This window comes from Xenopus tropicalis, chromosome 8, assembly GCF_000004195.4.
Source record: "Xenopus tropicalis strain Nigerian chromosome 8, UCB_Xtro_10.0, whole genome shotgun sequence".
Taxonomy (NCBI): domain Eukaryota; kingdom Metazoa; phylum Chordata; class Amphibia; order Anura; family Pipidae; genus Xenopus; species Xenopus tropicalis.
The window spans coordinates 21,075,740-21,091,997 of record NC_030684.2 but is presented as its reverse complement, the minus strand read 5'-3'; the positions used below and the strand labels follow the sequence as shown (position 1 = coordinate 21,091,997).

Below are 16,258 nucleotides of genomic sequence, written 5' to 3'. Positions count from 1 at the left end.
TTATAATATTCTTTGTTGGAGCCTTGGGTGAACATTGTGATTTGGAACTGGGGCCAAATCCAGTATAACTATCTCTTTTGTTTTTTTGTTTTCATGAATCCATTACTGTTACCATTACGTTTAATGGAGCGCTAATTGGTATTTCTGCAGTGGATCTGGGTTTTTTTAATGATGTTTATGGTCAGGTTTATTTTGTAGATGCTGGATTAATGGATGAAAACTTTTGTTTGGGGAAAAAACACTTTTTTTTAATGTTAATGGCTCTTTAAATCTGGGGATAGGGTTGCCACCTGTCTAGTTTTGAACCAGGCAACCCGGGTTTTAGATTGCTGCCTGGTTTTCAGATGTCTAAAAACCTTTACCTGCAGGATTAGGATTACCTGCAGATTGACAAGAAATACAGCCAATCACAGTACGCTAGGGTTTATCCCGCCCCTACATGTTATTGACACACACCCCTACATCACCGTGCCTGCCCCCTGTTTCACCACATCTGCCCCTTTGCGTCACAGCGCCCGTCCCCTGATGTCACTCCCCCAGTCCTGTCTGGGTCTATCTAAAGAGAAAGGTGGCAACCCTATCTGGGGGACCGTGACAAAGTTCCCCAATTGGGCCCTTCAGTTGATAAGACCGACCCTGTTAACCAGCATAGATCCACTGTTGGGGACTTAGCCCCGAGTGTGAGCCCTGTGGCTGGGCAGTACCCCTGTTACTGATGGGGACACTGTTCTGCTCACTCTGTAGTTTGTGGCTGAATGGGGAGGCTGTGCCCTTACAGACTGGTTGCTGTACATTTTGCCAGCAGAGGCAACCAGTGTCCGACTGGGCCACCGGGGTACTGGGAAAAAACCCGGTGGGCCCCGTCGGCCCATACCCAATCTCCGCAGGTCCTCCGCTGATCCACTGGTCTCCTTCCCCCAACGCGCTTCAGGTAAGTTTGATATAGGGTGCTCGAGGAGGAGGTTGGACAGGTGCTGGGGGCCTTTGCGGGAGGGGGGGGTGAAGGCGGCGGGGACCATTGGGGGGTGCAGGGGCCCCCGAGGCAGAAGCCCGGTGGGCCCTGCACTCCCCAGTCAAACCCTGGGGGCAACTCCTCCCATACTCTGACTCTCAGCCACTCAAATGGGCCATAAATGATGCCATGTAATGTGACGTCCGTGCCCCTCACTGGGTAAAGTGGCTTCTATGTGATTCACTGGATCTGACTGCATGTGTTTAACATGACACAGACATAGAGGTTTGTTGCTACGATAACAGGGACCTCAGCACAAGCTCTGCCTTGGGTCAGTATCCCCACAGTATTTAATGCTCGCTGATCAGTTTTTATTTACACGCTTCACTGTTTCAGGATTCAGATACTATGCTACAGTTCTGGTTAAATACTGCTCTTGGTTATTTAATGCACTTTATTTGGTTTATTTTTCAGTATCTGATAATGTGATAATGTCACAGTGGCATTTTTTGGGCACCATTTCTCTCTGTATAAACTGGAGTCCGTGCCTGGCACACCAGCCAGACAGTTGTAAATTGTCTCAAAATAGCATTCTCTACATCAGTACATCAGAGTTTGAAAGTCTCGCGTTTTTATGCGTATTTCGGCTACATGTGCCTGCACCAGAGCGTATTCCATTCATTCGGGTGCAGGCACATGTAGGAGGCGTAGGGCGGTATTTTCAGCAATCGCTTTTTCGCTTGCCGAAAATATCCGCCCTAATCCTCGTCTGGCATCAGCCTTAAAGGCTGACCGACAAATCACATTCTGGGAACTAACCCCACCTATATTAACACCTACTAATAAAGTACATTTCTTACTGTTTACCGCAACTATAATTTTTTGTCAAAAAACAAATTCCTCCTACAGCTCAACACACTGCCCTATTAGTGCAGCGAAGGAACACCACCAGCTGCCGTAGAACTGCCTGCCTCACTGCCCTGCAACACCACTAGCTGCCGTAGAACTGCCTGCCTCACTGCCCTGCAACACCACCAGCTGCCGTAGAACTGCCTGCCTCACTGCTCTGCAACACCACCAGCTGCCGTAGAACTGCCTGCCTCACTGCCCTGCAACACCACCAGCTGCCGTAGAACTGCCTGCCTCACTGCCCTGCAACACCACCAGCTGCCGTAGAACTGCCTGCCTCAATGCCCTGCAACACCACCAGAGCTTTTGGAAATTCGGCTCCTCTATCTAGTCGGCACCTCCCGCTCCCTCCAGATTCTTCAAGTAGTAAGTCAGGGAGAGGGTCACACAGTCAGTGGCTCCTCACCCCCCGGTTTTACTCCTTACCTGCTCCTGCTTTATTATCCATGAATTGTAAAAATACACCAACTGATTACTGTGCAATCATGAGCCACAGTTGAGTAGAAAGTCAGTAATTGGTCTGTTTGTTTTTATAATTGATTGTTATGATGTTGTAATTGCCTGGGAATCATGATTTCTGGTCTTGTACTTCCCTCCCACCTGTTTTATTGTGCTGCAAATTAGTTTTTATTTTATTAAATTGTGGATGCCTTGTTTTATGCCTTATGCCTTTATCTTGACCCTTGGCTTGCCTTATAATATTCTTTGTTGGAGTCTTGGGTGAACATGGTGATTTTGAAATAGGGGCCAAATCCAGTATAACTATCTTTTTATTTTTTTGTTTTCATGAATCCATTATTCTTACTGGGGTTAACAGCTCATTTGCTATTTCGGCAGTGATTTTACTGGCAAGTCTTGGGTTAATGAAGTGCTAATTGGTATTTCTGCAGTGGGTCTGGGTTTTTTAATGATGTTTATGTTAAGGTTTATTTAGCAGGTGCTGGATTAACGGATGAAAACTTGTATTGGAAAAAACACTTTTTTAATGTTACTGGCTCTTTAAATCTGGGGATAGGGTTGCCACCTGTCTAGTTTTGAACCAGACGGCGCAGTTTTTACATGGCTGCCCGGTTTTTAGACGTCTGAAAACCGGGCACGATTGTCAGCAGATTGACGAGAAATACAGCCAATCACAGGTTATTTATAATAGGGATGTAAACATCTGAATTCTAAACTGTTCTGTTATATCTTTTACTAGAAATTAGGGCTTATTTATGATGCCCGAATATTTTGACAGAGTTATAACAATGGCTAATGCTCTGGAAAAAATACACTCTGCCATTTAACATTTTATTCTTGAACCAACAAATGTATTTGTAGCTGTAATATTGGTGTGTAGGCGCCATCTCAGTGCATTGTGCCCGAGTCTGAGCTTTCAGCCAGCGCTACACATTAGAACTGCTTTCAGCTAACCTATTGTTTCTCCTACTCCCATGTAACTGGAGGAGTCCAAAGCCGGACTTGGATTTCTTACTATTGAGGGCTATTCTGATACCTACTGGGAGCTGCTATCTTGCTCCCTTCCCATTGTTCTGTATATGCAAACCCTATGGGCTTGTATTAGTGTCCCCTTACTCTGTAAAGTGCTACAGAGAACAATAGCACTATATAAATCGTAATAATAATAATTAGGCCCCTCTATTATACATGATTTCTTTGCAGAAAATAAACAGCAGGGAGGAAGGAGCCCCTGACTTTCCATTTTCCATAGACCAGGAATAGAGTGCAAGGCGCCTATGTTCCTCTGCATTCTTCAGTTTGAACCTTAATTACAGTAATAGACAAAATGGGCACACTGGGGCTTTACATGATGTGTGCGATTGTGTGCCTGGCACTGCGCCCCCTTCAGAGAAAATGGCTCTGTTTAGGGATCCAATGCATTTACAGACAATGATGCTACAAAATGAGCTGCCAACGAGGAGCATAAAGCGACACGTGTGTATCACAAACACGCAAAAGCCTGTAGTGTGTAGGGCAGAAACTCACAAACTAAACCCAATGTATTGTTACTAAACCCAAATATTCCAAAGCTCACTCATTTGAATGTATATTTGGGTATGAGGAGGAGAGAAATGAATCTGACTTTACTAATAAACCTTCCTTTTGTCTGTAGAGTTATGAATAAAGGGATATTCCTTGCTTTTCATTGGCGGCAGGGGACTGAAAGGGAATGGCTGTCTCCATTTGAACAGTAAGACTTTTACTAATATTTTCCCTATAGAAAAATAACCCAAGGGAATGTCTGACAAATGATGGCACTTAATTTTAATTAAACTGCTGAATTGCATCAATATGTCTCAGTAGGGCAAAACAATCCTATTGGGTTTAATTAATGTTTTATTGATTTTTTAGTAGACTTAAGGTATGGAGATCCAAATTACAGAAAGACCGCTTATCCAGAATACCCTTGGTCTCAAGCATTCTGGAAAACGGATCCTATACCTGTATTGCATTTTGTTGTCTTTATTATGGAGGATGCTTAAGCTGCCATACAAGGGAGGAGCTGATATCTGTGCAGTTACCATTCAAGGGGAGGGCAGATTTGAACCTTGGGCCAATTATCGGATAGCACTGGAGGGAACCTTTATTTTGGACACCACTATCTTTGGCCAATGGGGTTTCATAAACCTTCCTATCTGACTTAGCCCATATTAGTCAGGGATGCTATTGTTTTGGCCCCTTACACTGGGTTACAGAAAAATTCTAGTTTGCTGTCGGAGAGGGGACACTGGGGTACATAAACATTCTAGTTTGCTGTCGGAGAGGGGACACTAGGGAACATAAACGTTCTAGTTTGCTGTCGGAGAGGGGACACTGGGGTACATAAACATTCTAGTTTGCTGTCAGAGAGGGGTCACTCGCATACATAAACATTCTAGTTTGCTGTTGGAGGGGGGACACTGGGGTACATAAACATTCTATTTTGCTGTCGGAGAGGAGACACTGGGGTACATAAACATTCTAGTTTGCTGTCGGAGAGGGGACACTTTGGTACATAAACATTCTAGTTTGCTGTCGGAGAGGGGTCACTCGCGTGCATAAACATTCTTAGTTTGCTGTCGGAGAGGGGACACTGGGGTACATAAACATTCTAGTTTGCTGTTGGAGAGGGGACACTGGGGTACATAAACATTCTAGTTTGCTGTTGGAGAGGGGACACTGGGGTACATAAACATTCTAGTTTGCTGTCGGAGAGGGGACACTGGGGTACATAAACATTCTAGTTTGCTGTCGGAGAGGGGACACTGGGGTACAGAAACATTCTAGTTTTCTTTCGGAGAGGGGACACTGGGGTACAGAAACATTCTAGTTTTCTTTCGGAGAGGGGACACTGGGGTACAGAAACATTCTAGTTTTCTTTCGGAGAGGGGACACTGGGGTACAGAAACATTCTAGTTTTCTTTCGGAGAGGGGACACTGGGGAACATAAACGTTCTAGTTTGCTTTCGGAGGGGGTTCAGCTGCTCTGATTGCTTACCATGGCTCTGTTATAATATGACTGGGGAAACAATTCCTTTTCTGTGCCTGCAGGGTTGGACTGGTTTATTGGCCCAGATCCGACCCTTCCTGTCGCTCCCCCTGTCCGACCGTTCCTCCCTGACGCATTAAACTTTCGGGAGCCCAGGGGAGGACGTCTGGTGGGGGACCCAGTGGGGGGGATTAGGGGACGCGCACCTGCAAGGCCCCTTGGGTTGGATCCCCAGTCGGCCCTGCCCCCCCAGTCCGATAAAGTGATCTCAGGGGCAATATCTATGCACTAACTTACTTTTGGGGTCTCTAAATGCCAGATACATGGGTGATCCTATGCACAATGGGCGTCAAACTGTTCAGTGGACCCTTGGCATTCATATTTAGGGTGTGTTTTCTTGGTACCTAATGTTATGTGGTAGATATGATGCTTGAAAACTGAAGCTTTGAGACAATGTTCTAGAATTTTCATTTTTTTTTTTGGAAACTGCTAAACTTAGAAAAGAATTGCTGTTTGGTACTTAGCAGAAGAAAGACACGGTTACCCATTTGGATTTGGCAGACTATGTACTGTTCAACAATATATGGTTTCCTGGGGTATTGGCACGTTTGGGAGACATGAGGCTTTCCAAATCAGTTGATTTTTTTTTTTTTTTGTATTTCAAGCTCTAAATCTTGTTCTAAAATTTCTACGATCTGCTTTATGGTGTGTCTGAACCCACATCTGGCACATGGAGTGGATTTCAGCAGGAACACAGATACTGACTGAGCCAAAATCTGCACAGACGCACCATGAAGCAGATAGAAGTGGAGGGGCGGTTTCTCAGCCTGCGCTTATACACAAGCCAGGAAAGCGCCTTGTGTGGCAGGAACCCTAAACACCATTATGGGGACCTGAGGCTTTTGCCCTGTTTGAGGGAGATAAACAGGGGGGGGGGGGACGGGGCAAATGCCCAACTGGAGAGCAGTAATGACAGCAGTAAGTGCTGATTCTGTGCCTCCTGATAACATTGCAGCTCTCTCTCTGCCAGGCAACCAGCCCCCCCCATACTTTTTACTTTGTATCATTTCTGAGCCCCACCCTGGTCACATGATGCTGTGTGTGTGAGACATTATCCTACAAAATGGTGCAGCTTCCAGGAGGGTGAGATGCTAATTCTGCTTCTTTCTGTGTGTGAGTGTGTGACTGAGTGTGAGTGTGAGTGAGCATGATTGTGCAGTGAGTGGGGAGGGCATGGCTACCTGCTCTGTGGCTGCTGCACTGAGGGAACCCACCAAATCACAGTTCCCTTTGGGGGAAAGAGTGGGCCGTTGGGCAGCAGGGACCTTCCTGTTCCTTCAGCCTTTGCCCCCTGCAATTCTCTGCATCATGGCGGCCCTCCTCTGGTTTCGCAGCCCTCCTGCCTCTCCAGCCTGTATACAAGTTAGTGACACACACGTATACATATATTTCTGGGGGGTCGAGGGGGTCGCACACTTACAAGCACTTGTACATACACACCACTTGTGCAATTTGCCACATGCAACCACTTTTACTATTGTTTAGCTTTTATTTATTTTACTATTGTGTGGTTATTTTGCCTCAAAAACTGCCCTAATACTAATGCAGTATCTTTTGTATTTCATGTCAATGGATTTGTAGCGTATTCAGTTTTTAGCCATTTTATTGCATTTTCAGCTCTGCATATTTGTTGCCTGTAAACCGAATTGGGGAAACAAGTGAAACTTGGGTTCTGGCTGCTGCTCTCCTTGGGTTGGTTTTATTGCATTCTACCATGTTGTTTACCCCTTTGTATTTCCCTGAATATGTACAGGTACTTTCCCAACATATGTGGCTTTCTGGGGTAAACTATTTGTGTCTCTTTATCCACATAAATGAGTGTATTTTGGTGTAGTTGTGTTGTGTTAACTAACCCACGCCAATATATAGAATTCCTCAATAAAAAAAGTGTAAATGATGTGTCAGTGATAAACTTATATAATGTCTCAGCAATGGACAGTCTGTGGGCTACATTGGACGTGCGTTCACAGAGAATTTGAAAATCCTGACGCTGAAACGATGAGTCCACTTTAACAGTTTCAAGTTGGGCGGCCATTGATGGGTAAATCCATTTAATCACTAAGAGAATCTCCGAGTTCAGGATCAGGTATTGTTTTAGTCGCGATGCTTTGCACTGAGTCCAGGGAGGGTGAATAGTCTTCTTGGTCTGCAGCCTGGTCAGCGCTTTGGGAAATGTTTGGGGTTCCTGTTAGTATGGTTTTCATTTATATTTACTATGTTTTATTTGCCATCTTGGCCACACCCCTGCTGGCCATTTATATTTACTATGTTTTATTTGCCATCTTGACCACAACCCCACTGGCATTTATATTTAGGATGTTTTTTATCTTGGTACCAAATGACCTGTAGGAGATAGGATCCTGTAAACTGGAAGCTTTGAGGTGTTTTTTAAACTAATTTCATATTTATAAAAAACCAATAACTGTAGAAAAAGCTTTACAGTCTGGTAGTTTGGAGTAGAAAGACATATTTGCCCATTTCGGATTTTCAAAAATAGTTTTTTTTTTTCCAAAATATATGGTTTCCTGGGGTAATCCCTACTGTCAGTAGAGTCTGGCCTTGCTGTGTAAAGTATTTCAGGCACGATCTGTTAGTGTACTGCTGGGTGTTTTTGACACATACCCAGGCCGGAACCAGGGGTAGGCAGAAGTGGTACCTGCCTAGGGCGCAACTATGTGTGTGTGTGTGGGGGGGTGCTAAGCAGGTACCTCTGCCTACCCCCTTCTTGCTGCTGCGCTTCCACCCTCATGACATTAATACGTGTGCACTCACTCTCAAAATGTGTTAATAGCCCAGTACTTAGCCCATTCCAAGAGTAATTATGTCATCTAATTACATAAAGTCCCCCACCCCCCCTCAGTGCCGCTGAAGAACAGGAATGAAGAATGTATTCATGGGGAGTACGCTGGTCTCTGTGCTCCCCCAACTTTTTTTGCACTGCATTCAGTTAACGTTATCTTCTAGTATGTTATAGAATGGCCTATTCTAAGCAACTTTCCAATTGGTCTTAATTATTCATTTTTTTTATATTCTATTTGTCTTTTTCTTCTTCCAACTCTTTGCAGCTTTCAATGGGGTCACGTACCCCCAGCGTCCAACAACTGGTTGCTCTGTGAAGCTGAAGTTTTATTGTTGTTGTTACTTTTCATAACTTCTTTTTCTATTCGGGTCCTCTCCTATTCATATTCCAGCCTCTCATTCAAACTGCTCACTGGTTGCTAAGGTCATTTAGTTCTAGTAACTTGCCCAGTCTTCAAACCCCTGCCCTATTCTCTTCATTACTGACCCACAAGTCGCTACATTGAAGTTGTTTTCTGAAATTTTATTTCTTTAAAGCACTGACTTCTTATCATGGAAACAAAAAAAAACGGGAGAAACGCACCGAGACCAACAATGACTTGGAAGGAGCTACAGAGCCCAGTATTTGGCAACTGAGTAAAAGTGCATCAGGCAGCCGTATCAAGCTCTGTGTATGGCACTGAGGGGCGCTCGCGCCATCTGAATAAACAACTGCCTGCAGCAAATGTGCCGAAATCAGAATGGGGCAAAATCTTTCCCGAGCGGTGAGCCTAGCTGGTACGTATTTACATCAACTGCTTCTCTTACTGCGGCGGCTCTATACAATAGAGTGTTGGCACTGAATGCACAGAGATGGGTGGGTATTGAGACGGCCAATTCATTACAATAGATTTTATTGTCAGTGAAACAATTTAGGCCGAAGGTACACGGAGCGTTTGCTCTTAGTCTGCGTTTTTTCTGCAGGGTGAGAATCCCTTCCGTATTTCTGCACCTCAGTAAAACTGCATCTGCCCAAAAACTCCTGCTTTGGTGTTTTCAGGCCGATCCCTGCTCGGGGAAGGAGGATTCTGTACTTCTCAATGCAGTTTTACAGAGGTGCGTAAGGGTGTGGATCCGCTTTCTTAGCCTGCAAAAAAAAACAGAGCAGTGGAGCAAACACTCCGTGTTCCCTCACTTTAACTGCATTTCTGCCCGCTGATCTCACTGGGCGAGCAAAAAATGTGCTGTTTTTTTTTCCCTTTTTTTTATCCTTGTTACCTAATGACATATGGGAGACAGGGTGCTGTAAAATGTAAGTTTTGAGTTGTAAGACATAACTACCCATAAGTGCCCATTTTGGACGGATTTCTAAGGTAAATGTATATTTTGTCATTTTGCGCCACATAAAATACAGTAAATGTATTAATTTTGCAGTAGCTGTAGTGCCCTGCGGGACAACTTGTATGCACTATTGTGATGCTATAGGCCAGATACTTTGGCAATCCTATGCATATGGGCGTCAGCGGCCCATTTCTTGCTGGTATTATTTTTTCCATCTCCCCCTATGTTAGTGCCTAACACCTCTCCTCTTGCCTTTGGCCTCTTAAGCTCTCACCTTTCATTTTTGCAGGCCCATTTTTACCAGCCCCGTGTAGCTTGTGCCCAATTCACAGCTATTCAGGAGAGCCCAGTACACACCACCAAAATCCCCAAACTGAAACCTGGAGGGAGCGAGTGTAAATACATCAGCACAGCGTTACCCAATGAGATGTATCCCCCTGCCCAACGGCTGCACAACTCTGCTGATATAAAAGCTTTTTGTACCTTCCGATTTAGTTGGTGCTGCAATTCATACAGTTCTGCCTACGCCGCGCAACTCCTGCACAATGTCACAACGCGCTACGCAGACAAAGCTGTACATGGCGGGCAGTGCAATTGGACATTGTGCAGGAGGTGTGTGGCCAAGGCGCTACTGTATGAGGGTACAAAAAGCTTTGATGTTACCAGAATTACAGGCGCAGCCATTGGACAGGGGGATAATATTAAATGTGTAATGCTGTGATTTTATGCCCACATGAATTTAAATTCGCTCCCTCGTGGTTTCCGCTCCTGTGCCGAGGCCCCCAGACCCTGCTCCCGTGTTTTGCTCTAGAACTTGCTGAGAACAGAAGATTTTATGACCCACGAAAGTTAACTTAAAGATGGACTAGCTTTTGTTCTGCTTTGAAGGTGAACTTACCCTTTACATTACATTGTGCTGTATTATTACTTAGCCACAGCAATTGGTTCAGGTGCCGAGGGTCCGGCTGTCCTGGGCCTGCGCCGATCCCTGCAGAGAAATGTTCTGCCCTTTAGTTCTGCCGCCAGATTTAACAGAAAGTTATTTAATTCCCCATATAGGCACCTGAGGGTCTTCCCTTAGTGCTTTTCCTGGCAGGCACGTATTCTGACCACTAACCACGCTGGGAAATAATTCATTTTGTTATTTCATTGATTTGCCCAATTGTCTTTCATTTTTGTGATTTTATTGCAGTTTTACACTTGCACTGTTGTTCGTTGCATTTCTTTTTGGTATTTGGTATTGGCACGTTCAGGAGACATGGGACTTTCCAATCAGTTGTATTTTTGTGCATATGGATTTCTCGCCTGCCAACCCAGCTTTTGCACACAGAGCCCCCTGTCAGCGTATTATGTGCGTAACCCCCCTAACACAGCAAAGCTATGCTAAAACAGATCAGAACACTAATACAGGGATAAAAAAATGCAACAGAAAAACAAAATTGTGCAAATCAGTGAAACAACAAAATAAGTCACATGACAGCGTAATTAGTATGAGTCAGAATATTTGAATATCTAAATTGTGTGCTGTATGTGTGTGTAAATGTGTGTAAGTGGTGTGTAAGTGTCCTGTCCTGAAGCGTGCCTGGTCCTCTGTGCTACAGTCCTAGTCCTCCATGTGCAGGAAGTCAGTGGGCCGGTGCTTGGGGGGGAAGAAGGAAAGCGGAACCAAGCAGCAGACGCGATGCGATCGTGCGACGATCACGTCACAGAGCCGACATGACAGCCCGCCTGGCTTCGTTCGCCCAGGGAGCTGTCATCGCTAGAAACCCTCTGCAGCGCCTCTCCAGAAAGAATCTTTATCTGCCAAACAACAGTAAAAGGGTAAATGTTTTTTGAGTGAGAAAAAATAAGTTGCACAACAAAAAAGTTGTGCTGTAGGAAAAAGAGTTGCCCTGCGTAAAAATACATCACGTCTGCATGTTCAAAGAATTACCGGTTTGGCTAATTTTTGGTGAAACAGGACATATTCGCTCATCACTAGTTGGCACCTCATTCTACTACTAAAAGGATTCCGACTTGATAGGTATGGGGTACTTTATTTCTGAATTACACTTACATTCGCAAATAATTCACTCTACCATTTAAATTTTTATTCTTGGAACCACTAATATATATATTATTTAGTTGTAAAGGGGCCCAAACAGGGCCCAAAGTCAAGAGCTATAGGGGTTTCTCCTGCTTGGGTGCTATTCTCCTGCCTACCACAAGGTGGGGCTACTCAGAACATTTTGGCAAAAAAAGATTTCTGACCCCTTTCTGAACTCTATCATGCTGAGATCTTCAGGTAAAACATAAGGCAGCCTACAGGAGACCTGCGTTGTGGAAGGGTAAGGGGTCTGGGGTTTTCAGAGATCATTGTATTTAATGGATTTGAAGCTATGGTTCTCACTGCTTCTCACTGTGTGTATAAATTAGTGTATTTTGTGTGGTGTTAACAAAGTGTTCATTCCAATTTCCCCAGTCTTTTCAGGCATTTCTGGAGTTAATGGACTGCTTATTCCCATTTCCAGGATCGTACCGGCATGTGAGAAGTTAATGGACTATTTATTTCCCATTTTCCAATCAACATTTTGGCATGTGCAGAGTTAGTGGAATTCTTATTGTCCATTTTCTGAGGATCTTTCCAGCATGTGTGGAGTTAATGGAATGGTTTATTGCCCTTTTTCCAGGATCGTACCAAGCATGTGCGGAGTTAATGGAGCGGTACATCAGGGTAGGGGCCCATTTCTGGCCAGAACTATACAGGTGGGGGCACATACCATGAGCAGGAGAGAAGGAGGATCAGAGAGGAGCTGCAGGGGGTGAGTATGGAGAGAAATCCCTCTATATTAACCCTTAGCAGTGTGTTTGCTCCCTGCTGTCTCTCTTCAGCCCCCTCTGCCTCTGCCCCCTACCAACTCCCTGGTAAGGATGATGGCACACTAGGAGATTAGTCGCCCGCATCTGCGCTACCGCCGGCGACTGCTCTCCTGAAAATGCTTTCCCATTGGCAATAATGTAAATCACTGGGGGGAAACGTACGCGCTCCCCCGCGAGGCAACTTAGGAAAGCGGAAGCGCATTGTAGGCTTCCCCACCGGCGATTTCCATTATTGCCTGTGAGAAGGGAACTAGGGACGTTTCTTCGCCCGCGGTATCTCAGTTTATCGTGGGTAAGAAAACGCCCTGTGTGCCGGTGCCCTAACCCATTAATAGTTTATCATTTCCTGTTACACATTTACAAAGCCTTCTTTTCCTCTGCCCCCAGACATGGCACTATTAACCTTTTAATGCCAATTTCTCTCTCAATCCCCACTGCCCACCCTTTAAACTCCCTGTTTCCCTTATGCATGATGTTGGCACTGCATATATACTGGCTGTGTGCCCTGTGGGCATTATACATGATGTTGGCACTGCATATATACTGGCTGTGTGCCTTGTGGGCATTATACATGATGTTGGCGCTGCATATATACTGGCTATGTGCCCTGTGGGCATTATACATGGTGTTGGCGCTGCATATATACTGTCTGTGTGCCCTGTGGGCATTATACATGATGTTGGCACTGCATATATACTGTCTGTGTGCCCTGTGGGCATTATACATGATGTTGGCACTGCATATATACTGGCTATGTGCCTGTGGGCATTATACATGATGGCACTGCATATATACTGTCTATGTGCCCTGTGGGCATTATACATGGTGTTGGCGCTGCATATATACTGTCTGTGTGCCTTGTGGGCATTATACATGATGTTGGCACTGCATATATACTGTCTATGTGCCCTGTGGGCATTATACATGGTGTTGGCGCTGCATATATACTTTCTGTGTGCCCTGTGGGCATTATACATGGTGTTGGCACTGCATATATACTGGCTGTGTGCCCTGTGGGCATTATACATGATGTTGGCACTGCATATATACTGTCTTTGTGCCCTGTAGGCATTAACATGATGTTGGCACTGCATATATACTGGCTATGTGCACTGTGGGCATTATACATGATGTCCACAGGGCATGTGTATCCCACAGGTACAGAGTGTAACTGTGGGATAGTGAGTATAGTAAGGCAAGATGGTATCAGGGTACAGAGTATAACTGTGGGATAGTGAGTATAGTAAGGCAAGATGGTATCAGGGGTACAGAGTGTAACTGTGGGATAGTGAGTATAGTAAGGCAAGATGGTATCAGGGGTACAGAGTGTAACTGTGGGATAGTGAGTATAGTAAGGCAAGATGGTATCAGGGGTACAACTGTGTGAGTATAGTAAGGCAAGATGGTATCAGGGTACAGAGTTGTGGGATAGTGAGTATAGTAAGGCAAGATGGTATCAGGGGTACAGAGTGTAACTGTGGGATAGTGAGTATAGTAAGGCAAGATGGTATGGTGTAACTGTGGGATAGTGAGTATAGTAAGGCAAGATGGTATCAGGGGTACAGAGTGTAACTGTGGGATAGTGAGTATAGTAAGGCAAGATGGTATCAGGGGTACAGAGTATAACTGTGGATAGTGAGTATAGTAAGGCAAGATGGTATCAGGGGTACAGAGTGTAACTGTGGATAGTGAGTATAGTAAGGCAAGATGGTATCAGGGTACAGAGTGTAACTGTGGGATAGTGAGTATAGTAAGGCAAGATGGTATCAGGGGTACAGAGTGTAACTGTGGGATAGTGAGTATAGTAAGGCAAGATGGTATCAGGGGTACAGAGTGTAACTGTGGGATAGTGAGTATAGTTGTAATCCTATGCACATTAGGCATTAAACTGTTCAGGGTCCCGTGGCGCTGCCATTCATTTTTAAGGAGCAATGATGTAAAATGTAAGCTGTAACGTGATGTTTAGGTGCTGCTTCAAAACGCTAATTTACAGAAAGTTTTGCAACTTAGTAGTTTGGAGTTGAGAGACATGGTTACCCCGTTCAGATTCACCCTAACGTGTAGTGTCCAAAAATACATGGCTTTCTTGGGTAAACTTGGGGATATTTTTGTAACTTTACTCTACATAAAATGCAGTAAGTGCATTGATTTTGCAGTAGCTAAAGTGACCTATGGGATAAATTGTATGCGCTATTGTGATGGAGTCTCTGTAGGCCGGACCCTTATGTAATGCTGTACATACCGGCACCAAACTGCCCAGTAGCGCCCTGGCATTCATATTTAGGGGATTCACACTGATAAAAGTAATAGTGACACGTTCCTATCAGCTATAAGTATTGGCTCCTGGTTCCAGTGGTACCGTACCCTGTAGGGGCACAGCACTTCCCTTTAGCCCGGCACGTTAGCGGGACTTGCACCTCAGTTTGAGCGCATACCTGCTTTCTCCAGATGGTGGCGCCATTGGGCCGAAGTTGTGTCTCCGGCTCATGTGGAATTGTAGGGGGTAAAAATGCGGTGTTTGAGCTAAAATACAACATGGTTACGTAAAATAGCCTAAAATGGCACATTGTATGCCGCACTTCCGCTTATAAATGACCCCTGCGGCATTCTTGGTTTCGCTTGTAGATTTGTTCCACTGTTATTAAGGGGGAAGTTGACCTTTAAATTAGCATTAAGTGTGATGTACACAGTTATATTCCAAAACAGTTTGCAGTTAGTCTTTATTTTCTAGCTTTCTTATTATTTAGCTTTTTGTTCAGCTGAGCGTCTTGGAGTTTCAACAGATAGCTAGTTGCTAGGTCCAGTTTTCCCTAGCAACCCAATTTTGGTTTGAACGAGAGAAAGGAAAATGAATAGGAGAGAAATATTAGTAGTACAGTCAAACCCTTAGTTCAGCTTCTCCACAGGGTACAATGGCGCTACCCAAATAAAGCTGTACATGGGGTGGGTACACAGGTTGGTAACATCTTGCCCTACTGACGCCATCTTGTTCTGCTGAACCTATGTTACCTTCCTGCTGCTGTGCAGGAACTTTCTGTGCTTGGGGGAACTCGCATGAATGGTCCTGCAGCTCCAGTGGCTTTGGTGCTACAACTCCCAGTACCCTGCATCCACCTTAAGGCAATGTTTTATATACATAGTACATAGTATTAATGGGAAGGAGCACACACAGAGCAGGTGAATGCTGCTTGCTTAGACTTTATTTTAGTGTTGCCAGGATGCTTGAAAAAGGTGCAGGTCTCCCCAAAACACGCCCCAAACTACAATATAGTATAATTAGAATGAAGCTGCTAGTTGTGTGCTCCATCTATGCTCGGCCCAGGGCACGGGCACTTGTTTGTCTGCTTGTACTGCCGTATATAAACTGCCCAATACCCAGATACCCATTTGTGAAAATCAGTTTTATTAATAATACAAATAATAAATTGTGTTTTTCATTGATTCTGAGGAAGGCAAAAAAAACCTCTGAGAAGCTTTGAGCCAATCTGCTTCATTAGAGGGAAAAATTCCTTCCTGACTCCTTAACGGCAATCGGATCTGCTCCCAGAATCAATGCCTTCACCCTGCTTGCCATAATCAAGGGAAGCAGGGTGAGGGAAACAAGGGAATATGGTAGCATACACACCATTCCATTGGGCCCCAGGCAGCCTGCAGACCCCGGCTCCTGCAGTCTGAGGGATGGATGGAAAGGGAATGCAGTTTTTACCAAGCACCTTAAGGTGCTCTTGTGTATGAACCATATTTTAGATGAAAGGGGGAGCACCGCTGGTGGAATTACGGTGGATGGGAGTGCAGGCACCGCTGGTGGAATTACGGTGGATGGAGTGCAGGCACCGCTGGTGGAATTACGGTGGATGGGAGTGCAGGCACCGCTGGTGGAATTACGGTGG

The 16,258-nt window shown here is 44.9% G+C and overlaps 1 long non-coding RNA gene across 5 annotated transcripts in view; it reads left to right on the top strand.

The window, feature by feature from the left end:
* Positions 1 to 16,258, top strand: part of LOC108645164 — a 455,446-nt gene that overhangs the window by 137,690 nt on the left and 301,498 nt on the right. The window contains exons 9-10 of one of the 5 annotated variants that reach the window (XR_004219628.1): positions 3,975 to 4,052; positions 8,727 to 8,748. The exons of 2 other annotated variants lie outside the window; for them this stretch is intronic. This is a non-coding gene — a long non-coding RNA (uncharacterized LOC108645164). Of the gene's footprint in view, positions 1 to 3,974; positions 4,053 to 7,319; positions 7,530 to 8,726; positions 8,749 to 16,258 lie in introns of those variants that run through there. 2 more of the 5 variants (XR_004219630.1, XR_004219631.1) reach the window with 2 other exon arrangements.